Raw genomic sequence first — 11,757 nt, 5'->3', positions numbered from 1 at the left:
GGGTAGTATCTTGCCCCTCACTGATGATGGGTTAACTACCTGAGGTTGTGCTTAACATTACTTTTAAACTTTACTTCTTTTCTTTTTTTTAAGTTTTCCTGTGGGTGATGATGCTTGTGAAAGGATAACACAATTGCAGCTGAAAGCCCATCTGCCCTTTGAACTCCCCAATGTTCTTCCCAGAAGGTCTGTCTCATTATTTCTGCTGAAGGATGCATGAAGTTGGCTGCATGCCTAGATTTGCATCTGCTGTCTAAAAAGAAAAAGAACAATTTACTTCAACACTATGTTTGGGGATTACAGAGGAAGAGAAGTTGAAGATGAGAAACTGAGCCACTGTCACAGAAGTGAATGCTCAGACACATCCTATCCATAGCCTGAACCTGTTATTCCTCAGCCTAAGAATGGAGGCCAGAGAATGCAATTTTTTAATATATATACATTTTTGCGAAAACAAACTATGATAGACTAGAATGGGATTTATTTCAAGATCCAATCAACTACTAATTATGTTCCATAATTGCCTTGATAGTATAAGTCCTTCAAACATGTGAACCAATGTTCATCTTCCATAGCCTAAGTGGAACTTGGGCCATCCTGCCAGCCTCTGAAAATTTCTTGAGGGTATGGAGCAGTCTCCTGGGACCAAAGCTTCAGCATGCTCATGAATATTAAGGTTCTTTAAAGTTCTTCAGGGCTTTAGGCATACTCTGAAGGAAAAAATAATCTCTATTTTCAGAAGTGCAGAAAAGCCCTTCCATTTTCCCCTCTTCTGTGATGGTAATGTTAGCAGTTGCTTCTTGACAGTACACAAATACAAAATATTATAATTTTTCCAGAATCTCCAGCTGAGTATCTCTACTTTTGACTCCTTTATCACTCGGTGACACAACTAATTTTCAGTTGATGAGGTCATAGCACTCTAGAGATTGCATTAATCCTCAGTTTGCTGTACAGTTATTGTCAATGTGGTTAACAGAACTTGAAAAATTTGGTACCTAATGTGAAATGGCTGTTCCAGAAAGAGGTCTACTGCTTCCTCTTCTGGATGACGTCTTCAGCTGCAGACCAGCTGTCTTACGTTCCTACTGCCCAAGCCATTACTTGGAGCATTGGTCCTTCTTATAGATAGCAGCCCAACATCTGTACCACCAGGCACATGGCTCAATAGGCTGTCTTCTCACAGGCCAATGTGAGGGGCATTCTCTTGTCTAGACCTTTTTTGTGGGCACCCATGGAAAGCTCTTCTGAAAGCACAAGTGCTTTAGTTATTCGTCCCCATCAAGGTGGTATGGTACATTCTGGCTTGTTCACTTCTTTTTCCACATCACTCTTCAAATTGTTTTAATCTATGTGGGGGTTCTGTATCATCATTGATGCCCACCAGGTTTTGTCTCTGGCTGAAATGTTTTCATGTGACAGTGTGGTCCTTTGACAGACATATGTTACATCTTTACTACTCTTATCACCAAATAGCCCTCTTTACTGAAAACATTTTACTGATGCTTTCTTATGCTTTTCTAATGATACTTTTCCCACTTTTCATTCATATACTATGAATTATTCCCAAGACTGCCTTGACTAGGGATGGCTCATAACTATAGCAACTCTGAAGAAAATTGTAGTCTTATTTAACTGTGGACAAAAGCTGTTCAAATTTCAAAGAAGTGAGGCTTTGCTGAACACTGTGGATCAAAATACATTTTGAGAAGTTGTTGTAACTTAAAAAACAATGTGGTAAATGCTGCCTTCACCTTGGAAATGTGTCCTCAGTCGTCAGCCTAAGTATGCAAGCAAATTTCACTTACATACTAGTATTATAAGCACTTCTTTCCATAAAAGCAGCTGAAGGAATGATCTGATGTGCCTAATCTCTCAGATAATCAAGTCAGCATGAGGAAACATGTCCTTAACTGGTCCACAGCTAAAAACTTGCTGCAGTGGGAGTGTTTTGCGTAGTGTCAGCACGTTCGCTGGAGATTAACTAACCTGTAATAACTATCCTGTCCTTCCCACAGGATGTGCAGCCTCCTAATTTTTGTGGGATAGATGATCAGTTTTCTGAGGAAGGGTATTTCTGTGGATTGGATTCTGTTTTGCTGAAGCATGTCCGTGTGAAAAAAAAAAAAAAAAAAAAAAAACCCTCAGCCCTTTCCCAGGCTTGAGATCTGCATTGAATAGGAAGACAATGTTCACTATTTTAAGATTAACAACCAAGTGGATTTTCCTTCCCTCAGACTGTTACTTAGCCAAGATTATCAGTCTTCACTCTCAATCCTTATATTACTCTGGATGCCTCTTTAGGTGAATCAATGTTCATACTACTTTAAACATAGCTTTATTCGGGGACGTATATTTCATATATTATCTCTATGTATAGTGGCCACAATATATTGTGGATGTATTTCTATAAACACACCCTAAAATAAGCAAGAGAAAGAACAGATGGAAAAGATTTTTAAAGTCTTGGTAAAAAATTCCAAGTAATTTCCAGAAACTATGTCAAAGTTTGCATAACAATAATTGCACCCACAGTTGTTACTTCTAGAAAGATTTGATACTTTATGTATAGGACTTCATAGTCTTGTATTGCATTTCTACAGCTTTTGAAGTCTCATTTAGTGTTTGGAAAGAGAAGCTATTGGAAACTTGGCTTTTCCTTCTAGCTGACGGCCAACCAAAACACTGGATATGTCTTGTCTGATGTAAATGATAGGATACTATGTTGTGATGTGTGTATTTTAGAGACCAAATCTCTGTTTGTAGAGGTTTTATGTTGACATGGGAATCATGCGCCACTTCATCAGTAATTTCACTCTCAAACCAGCATAATTATAATAAAAATACAATAGAGTAGAACCAAGCCACAATTGAAACATCAGCTTTCTATCCCGTCCCCACCACTCATGAATGAGATGTGAAAAGTTCAGGCTTACCGTAACTCTGTGCTGGTGCCCAATACACAGGATTTTGTTCAGTAAAAACAAATATTTTCAAGTCTTTATTGATTTTTATTTTTTAGGTTGTAAGCAGAACAGCCTACCAAAACACTATGATATCAACAGATGGCTGTCTTAGCTTAGTCTGCTTTGATAGTGGATACTACTAATACATTAATAGAAGACACTTTTCTGACTTGGCCATCTCCTTTAAAGGACTGTCATTTTCTACAGCACCTGTCCGATTAAACAAGCTAAGATTAATTTATCTTAGTTAAGATATCTATTAGAAATTTTTCTTGAAGAATTCTATTTATTCTTATCATCATATATTCTCCACTGATTTTTTTTCTATACCCTCAGTGCTCTGGCAAATTGTCATCCTTAAACAGTCACCCAGATGCATTTGTTAATCTCGTAATATTAGGGCACAGATAACATATGTTGCCATGATGCTGCAAGGCTTTCATTTTTAATATCAAAGTGATCCCAACAATAATCTCTGGGAAATCAACACACAGGTAAAAAGGCAGTGAGGTATTCATGAGATAACCAATTTCAAGGTGTTCGTTCAGAACCTTGCTGTTGTGGTAGTAGCAGTCCTTGGAGACTCATCCTGTTTTCTGCTCTCTGTACCTCACTTGCACTTTCATAGTTGCTATTCTCTTCCATGTGAGCTGTCTAACACCTGATACAGTCTCATCCTCCTTCAGCATTGCTGTGGTCATACCCAGTGAGCTGTTCTTGTCAACTTTCAGATATTTCTCACATAATTTGAAATGCAAGGGAAAGAGTTCACTCTTCAGCACAGGTTCAAGAAATTAAAGTACTCCTCTAATTAGCCCTAGATATATTATAACTTCTGTCTTCAAGAACTGGAAGGAAAAAGTTCTGGTTAGATTTATGGCTTAGGTCACAAGAACATTAAGTAAGCTTACTTTGGCCCTGATACATACCTCTGTTTTAGTGTTTGTTGATGTTTGCCTCATTTCAGATCTCTTTCTAAAGGCAAACACTAGCTTTAACCAGAGTAGAACTCCCATTACTTGTACAACACATTAAAAAAAAAAAAATCTAGGCACAGATCCCAAAGTCTGGGAAGAAAACAAGAAAACCAACAATGGTCCTTCTTCACAGATACTCTTTCAGAATAAACATCTATTTGATAAAGACTTTTGCTCTTGGACAGCAAGATCTTCCCTTTGACGGCTGTAATCTGGTGCCTGGGACACAGGCCCATGCTTCTGACCGCAAGCATGGAAGCACTTAACTGCCTTCTGAATGGGACCACATGCATACAGATGTTTATGAGAGCATTTACAGACAGAGGTATACCTATGTTTCTGCGCCTCTCTGTTCACAGATAAGCTCAGTTGTTGGAGCACCACTTTCCTCATCATGATGGTATGGAGCTTGACTTGTGCTGAAATTAGTCACCTCAGGTGTTACTGAGCCACATCTCTGCGAAGTTTTCTTTTTCCTTAACTTGCTTCTGACTCTGCCACCCAGGAACACCAGCCCAACAAGCTGGGTAATTTCCAAAGGCTATTCCTGTGCTGTGCCTGGCACTGGAGAACAGAACTGTTCTTACTCAATAATCCAGAGGTGTGAAGATGGGTGGAGGGAGGTCAGGAAATGAGAACCACTGCATAATATAATGGAAGCATAAAGATTAGAAGTAGTAAACAGGCTGCAAATTAGTTAAGATCACCTTTGGAGGCTACTTGATTTGGGTAAAATGTACCTCTAAGTACATCTTTCTGAGAAAATATCTTCAATGTCCCTGGCATAAAAAGATGCTTACCTTGCTCCTGTAGCTCTGAAAATACCTCAGGTCAGAAGCCACAAGCAAAATCTGATTCTAGGCCTCCCCTTTGTTTTAATCTCTATTAAAGTAGATGCATACTGCATAATGTTTTATGCTTTGTAGCTCAAAACTTGGGGTAGAATACTGGTAGTTCAACCAGTATGAAGTACCTGCATAGTGCTGATAACTACTACCGCAACAGCATTAGAAACAGTCATACTACATTATAGATTCCTTTCACTCTGCATATAAGAGATTGAGAATGGGACTTACAAGAAGATAGGAGGTTCACAAGGGCTGAACAAAAAGTGGGGGAAGGCAACAAGTCCTTAACTCTGGAGAGAGCAGATAAACACAGCCAATCAGGACTTGCACTTTATCGTTAACTTAAAGGACAGGATCTACATCAGTGCCTGAGCTCTGTGCACACACTCAGCTGTCAAGAATACAAGAAAATAAGAACGTAAATTACACCCAACTGGGTCAGAGCCATGGTTCATGCAGCCTATTGTGGTCTCCAACAGCAGTGATAGGAGATGCTTCTCAGGAAGAGCAATGCCTGTGGTCCATTCTCTCCCTTATTTCTCCAGCATCTGCAATTAGAAGGTTGGGAGAGCTAAGGGGTACATCCTTCTCTATTTTCCTTACTATTTCTATATGGACCAGTTGAACATTAATTTGTTTAGCCCCGCTTTGCAATAGTGTCCTTGATCTTCTCTTCTGACCCTGCCTGTCTGCCACAGAACTTGGTAAAGTATGGTCTATTATCTATGCAGTTTTTACGTAACATTTCAGTTGAGTATTTCTCCTGGTACAAAATGAATTCAACTACACAGCTCTTCATCTGATGCCTCACTCACTATTCTGTCTTTCAGCGTAAAATGCACAGGATGAATGAGCCTCTGCACCCCTTCCCTGACAGTGTGCCCACAGAATCAGGTGAAGCACAGTCCCAGTACCTCACAGGTTCGCAGAGCTCTTGGTTTTGGCAGTCACTGCCCATTGTGAAAAAGGCTCATGCTGTAAATGCTTTTGTACAGCAGCAGGTGCCAGCTTCAAGCCAAATAATCCTCCTCCATTAATTGCATGTGAGTTTTCTTCCATTGTGGGCTATCAAGGAAAAAGAACAAGACAACTTTTTCCCAGCAAGAAGTGCACTTGGGGAAGGCGTTGTAATTGCAGCATGGCCCTGATGTCAGCAAGAGGAAAGGAGGCCAGCAGAGGAACAGAAAGGGACATTTCCAGCATCCCTGGTATGGGGGACATGCATCCCCTTGGCTCCTGGTGTGCAGCAGGATGAGGTGCTGCTCGAGCAGGAGGGCTCTGAGGGCACATATGACAAGGCATTCCTGGGCAAATGAGCCTTGTGCAAGTGAGGTCACAGCCCTGGCAGCAACACCAACAGTTAATAAGATACAAGCTCAAATTCAAAGCCTGTCCCTATGGGGGACAGAGTTCTGTGGGCTCAGTGCCACGGCGTGATGACTCAAGAGCTTTTCCTATGTGCTGGAAAGGGAACTTGCTGTTACCTAAACTAGTGACCAGCCAAAACGTATCTAGGGAAACAAACTCAGCTCCCACAGAGCCAGTGACGGACAGTGCAGCCCACAGCTGCCTGCCCCATACCACATTGCAGTGTGATGGGAGGGATTTCCCAGCAGAGCAAAGCCCGTATGTCACAGACTGAGATACATGAGAATTTCCTTCTCCATTTCTGAAGTGCAGGGCAGGACTCAACACAGCAGCAGGACAGCAGCCACTTTCCATTTTTAATCAGCCATATGCAGCACGTTGTTTTGTAATGGCAGTAATTAGCTTTAACATAGATTTTCTCAAATGATTAACGCTTTGTGCTTGTGGTCCCTTCAAATTAAATGGTTTATTTCAGGAATTTATTCATCAGCTTTAAGAATTCTTAATTTAAAAAAAAAAAAATCTTCTATCATAATTTTCCTGAGCTCCAGAAGTGTTTCATTTTCAAGGTTATGCCAGGGGAGGGTCAGGTTAGGGGTTAGAGAAAGGGTCTTCACCAGAGGGCAATGGGAGTGGAACAGGCTCCCCAGGGCAGCGGGCACAGCCTCATGCTGGGGCCCCAAGGAGCATTTGGGCAATGCTCTCAGACGAAGGGTTTGAATTTTGGGTGGTCATGTATGGAGCCAGGAGTTAAACTGGTGATCCTTGTGAGTCCCTTCCAACCCGGGATATTCTGTGATTCTGTTTCTGTTCTATTTCTGAAGCCGGTAACTCTTTCTCCTACGTATATACCATCTTTGTAAGTAGTTTTCTCTCACTTACGTGACTACCCCCATGTAGCAGTGTAAGATTACGCAAAATATACCTCTATAAAGACACGCGCTGCCTGCCCACGTCTCCGCCGGCGGACGGCCGACAGGAGCTGCCCGACAGCCGCCGGCTTTCGGCGCTGCGCGGTGCAGCGCTCCGGCTGCCCAGGAGAGGGGGTCAGCTGCACGCCCCACGGCTGCGCTCCTCGCCGGGAGCCCGGAGCTCCGGTCCAGCCGCCTCGTAGAGGCTCTGAGGGTCTTCATAGGAGGCCGGCGGAAAAAGCAGGCGCTGAGATTCAATGCGAGATACAGCCATTTAGATTGCCCAGCTTTCCTTCCACCGGCATAACTCTGCTTCTCTCCTCTTTTCTTTGCATGATTTTAGTGCCTTCTTTTCCGCTTACCCACAGTCCCCCACAAATGTTTAGTTCAGAAAAATATCTGTCGGTCAGACAGGAACACTGTGTTTGACGTCAGCGTCGTTTCCATCTGAACGCCCTTAAAACATATCCAAAGTAGGGCAACAAAGCTGTGACGGGTCTGGAGCACAGGTCTTACGAGGAGCGGCTGAGGGAACTGGGATTGTTCAGTGTGGAGAGGAGGAGGCTCAGGGGAGACCTTACTGGTCTCTACAACTCCTTCTGGGGGTCCTCTTCTTCTGCGTAACTAGTGATAGGATGAGAGGTAATGTCTCAAGGTGTGCCAGGGGAGGTTCGGGTATAATATTTGGATAAACTTCTCTGAAAAAGTGGTAAGGCACCGGGACAGGTTGCACAAGGAGGTGGTGCAGTCCCTGTTTCCACGGGTGTCCAAGAAACATGTGGATGTGGCACTGAGAGACACGGATAGTGGGCACGGCTAGGATGGGTTGGCAGTCGGACTAGCGATCTTAGAGGTCTTTTGCCACCTTTATAATTCTATGATTCTGTGAAAGTGAAATAGGGAGGAGGAGGAAGAGGGAGAAAACAAGGGCTAGATGGTTTCAGCACTGCTTTCAAATGGTTTAAATAGCTTCAGTCAAAACACTTGCTGAAGCAACATCAGAATTTTCTGCCTTGCAAGAGCCGACAGCACTATAAATATACTTTATTTCCTTAGCAGAGTTCTGTGTACTTACATTCAGAAAATGCTACTGAGTATACTTTGGGGCCAAAATACTTTTGTGCACATATGTAAACTATCCTGGAAATGGTCACTATCTTGTTAGCAGTACACTATTAACACTCTATTGTTAACAATGTAAGATTAAAGCCTGAGATGCACTGACCGTCCACAGAGGTGATGATAGCTGATAGTACCATATCTGTAACTACATTTATGGAAGGCTGCAACTGCACTTAGTTCTGTTGGCCAGCTGTGTTGGGGTTTGCAGGGTTAGCATTATAAATAATTCTTGGGTTATGTGCAGCTTGGTGAAACACCCTGCCTTGCTTACAGGGCAGTTTCTGTACAGTAATCAGAACATATTTCCTCTTTTAGCAGAATAAAATTTACCAAAGGGTCATACTAAAAACCTCAGACTAAGACTTCTTTTTTTTTAGTTGTTACTTTTTCTCATTTTTAGTTCTCATTTTTCATGCAAGCGTTTCTGTTTCAGTAAGACCAGTCACAAGAATGGGAAACTTAAGGTCTCCCTTTTTAAACTTCACAAGACTACCAAAAACTATAAACTATTGGGTTTATGTGCACATTCACAAGATTAATTTCATTAGATACATTTCTGTGCATAAAAGAACTTGCTTAGGTGGAATCAATGAACAGTTAAACCCACAAATATGTAAAAGCTGATAAAAGACAATAAGCAAATCTGGAGTAGAATATATATTGCAGTTCATGCACAAAGGCATAGCTAAAAGTGGGGTAAGTAATGATGTGTAATAAATTAGTAGAAAATAATAATAATATGCGCTACAAAGATAAGGTGGGAGAAGGGGAAAAGGCAAAGAGTTTGCAGAGAGAGCACATGAGTCAATATGGCCAAAAATGACAAATCAGCTGTGAAATCGCCCCATAGCACTCTGCTTGCTCAAAGAACTTTCCTAAAGCCAAGAGAAATTCAGAGTGGTCTTTTGTCTGAAACTAAAGCACAAGCATTTCTTTCTTCCTCCCAAGTGAATAAGCTCTTATCTGTAAGATGGGATTTACTTTATTTTACTGATGGGCAAGAGCTCAAATAAGAATATTTCTAGCAATCCACCCGGAGTTGGGTCTAATAATGCTCCTCTTAACATTAGGTAGTGCGAAAGAGAGGTTCTCTTCAGAGCACAAGGCTGCAAAGTTTTGATTCATGCATGTGATAGAAATGTAAGGACTTCTAACATTTGAGACAACAAAGATGTGCAGAAGGTATGTATGTAATTTCACATCAAGAGGAGCCTGCAAAGTGGTGTGTCAGTCTTTTAATGGAGCAGTGCTCTGAAATCTGATGAACAGCGCTGCGCAGCTGCTGCATGGCATATTAAGCAGCAATCACCACCTGCATGAGTACCATTGCGTCATCTCAAATCCAGATTTAGAAAAGAATGGGCTTTATCTGAATGCCTGACAAATGCTGGACTTTGGCTCTTGGTTCAACTTAGTCACTTTTCTTGCCGCAGGGTGAGCTTAAAGTTCCTGCACTGGGTTGTTCATTCACTTAAGCAGAGCCACATCATCAAAGAAGGCATTAACATCATCTATAAGACTGAAGTGTAATAGGTAGGTTCTGTGAGAAGATTAACTCTAGATTCTTTGTAACTTCTTGATCAACAGATTGTTTTCTTCCTGCCCTACTGCAGAAATACTTGATCACTGCCCAAAGAGATAATATAGTTAGATTGCTATCTGATCACCCCAAGTACAACCTACTTCACTTTTCCTGAGGGAGAAGCAGACATTAGGAGCTTACCAGCAAGACCAACATAGGCATTCACTCAGAGCTAGCCAGGGATCTTTGGGTGTGGGTTTGCAGCTTGAAATTTGAGAATCAGTCAAGAACAGGAATACGAACATTCCACCACATCCTCAAATGCATTTACACAGATTAACTCCTTTGATTTCAAATGAGATTTGGGGATGTAGTGACTTGGTACATCTTTGTGTCTCTCTTTAGAAACCATATTGAATTACAGGATTATGGGCATTCTGTTACACAAACTGACCATTTGGCTGAATGAACATTTACATACACAACTGAACATTTTGGCTGTTTTCCATAGCACGAACACCTAAAGGCCTCACATCAGAGAGTGATCCATTCAACATTCATCTGCTTGACATAATGAGGCACTTTAGAGACAACCATTGCAGTGCCCTTCCTCCATGTTAGAACATTAGCCTGCGTGAGAACAATTAACCAACGTCCCAACTCCAGCAGTGATAACAAAGGACAATGCCCTGCCCTCCCTGTGAAGCCTTTACACCTGTTGGCTGCCCGAAAACACTGCACTGTGATGAGCACCCACACGACAGTTCCAGCATGGGCCTGGGCTCTGTGCCATGGCCCAGCCCCTGGCAAAGCCTCCTTGCTCCCTTCCAGCCACTGAGGGATCCTCTTCCTAAAGGGAACCATTAAGAAGATTTTATTTGACACTATTTGGTGCCCTTCTTGCTGCCACCTAAGGCTGAGGAATCCTGCTTGCATTTAAGAGATTTTTAGAAAGAAATTTACATCCGTGACATTAATTAGATTTTAGCTACTATCTATCAACTGTCTTCTGAATATGGAATATAAATTCCTCCAGCCTTCAGAGAAGAAAACCCTAATTGTCTTTCCACAGGGAGAGAGAATATAAAACTGAGACTAAAAGTGTTAAGAAAAACACATACATGTTATCCTGTTCTGGTTGCCGTCTATGTATTACATTGAAAAACCTATTATTATTATTACCATACACTTTTTACTGAGGAACAGACCTGAAGACTGAAAATGGAAACTTACGTAGAAGCAGAGGGATACTAAAAGAGGAAGGTTTTAGGATGTAAACGTTGAGTCCTGACCTTGTGCTTCTCTTTCCGCTTGCTTGCTCTAGAAGACTGCAGACACTCCTTCCTTAATGCCCTGTAATAAGTGCATGGGAACACAATCCAAGGTGACAATTCCACTGGAATGTTGACTGAGAGCCAGGTGCAACCTGCTCTGTGCCTCTGGAGGGAGAAGCAGGCACTTCATTCTCTGTGTACATGCAAACTTCAGCACTAGGACAGAGAGGAATGCTTTCGTTAGTGAAGCACTATTAAGAAACTGCATAGTTTTTCCCTACATGATGTAATGTTGTCTGTCCCTCCCTATAATCAGATCTACGGAGGGCTAGGAAAATACCACCAAACAGCCTAGAAAAATGAGCTTGTTATCAACAGGCTTCACTCAGCTCATTCTCTTCAAATTTGCACTGCAGTGTATTCTCTCTGCAGACTGCATTACAATCATGAGATTGATCGGTTTTATCTGTTCATAAACAGAGACTTTCAAAGCCAATTTCCATATAATTTAATGTTTCTGAGTTTACCAGAGTGGTTATTGAATGTAAATCCATAAATCTCCCAGTTTCTTACCCAGGAGTAGAAGTTGATCATAAGCTTCAAAAATTGAGGTGTCACATATCTCACCAAGGTAATCTGAAATTAACAACAATACTGTGCAGGATGAACAAGAAGATATTTCAGTTCTTGGGATTTCAGCAGATCTGAAAACTTGGCCTTGGTATACTGTGCTAAGTACTTTAATTACTAAGGATTTTTAGCAAAGCTT

The 11,757-nt window shown here is 41.6% G+C and overlaps 2 long non-coding RNA genes across 2 annotated transcripts; both read right to left on the bottom strand.

Moving 5' to 3' along the window:
- Positions 1-2,997: 2,997 nt before the first annotated feature.
- LOC121109717 lies at positions 2,998-6,592 on the bottom strand. The gene is made up of 3 exons (XR_005856400.1): positions 5,706-6,592; positions 4,275-5,339; positions 2,998-3,814 (listed from the first exon to the last, which is right to left on the bottom strand). It is a non-coding gene; the product is annotated as an uncharacterized LOC121109717 (long non-coding RNA).
- A 4,414-nt stretch (positions 6,593-11,006) lies between these two features.
- LOC121112221 lies at positions 11,007-11,748 on the bottom strand. Its single transcript, XR_005856401.1, has 2 exons — positions 11,562-11,748; positions 11,007-11,204 (listed from the first exon to the last, which is right to left on the bottom strand). It is a non-coding gene; the product is annotated as an uncharacterized LOC121112221 (long non-coding RNA).
- Positions 11,749-11,757: the final 9 nt, after the last annotated feature.

Source organism: Gallus gallus, chromosome 2 (genome assembly GCF_016699485.2).
Source record: "Gallus gallus isolate bGalGal1 chromosome 2, bGalGal1.mat.broiler.GRCg7b, whole genome shotgun sequence".
Taxonomy (NCBI): Eukaryota; Metazoa; Chordata; class Aves; order Galliformes; family Phasianidae; genus Gallus; species Gallus gallus.
The sequence above is the reverse complement of the archived record's forward strand: the minus strand, read 5'-3'. Positions and strand labels throughout refer to the sequence as shown.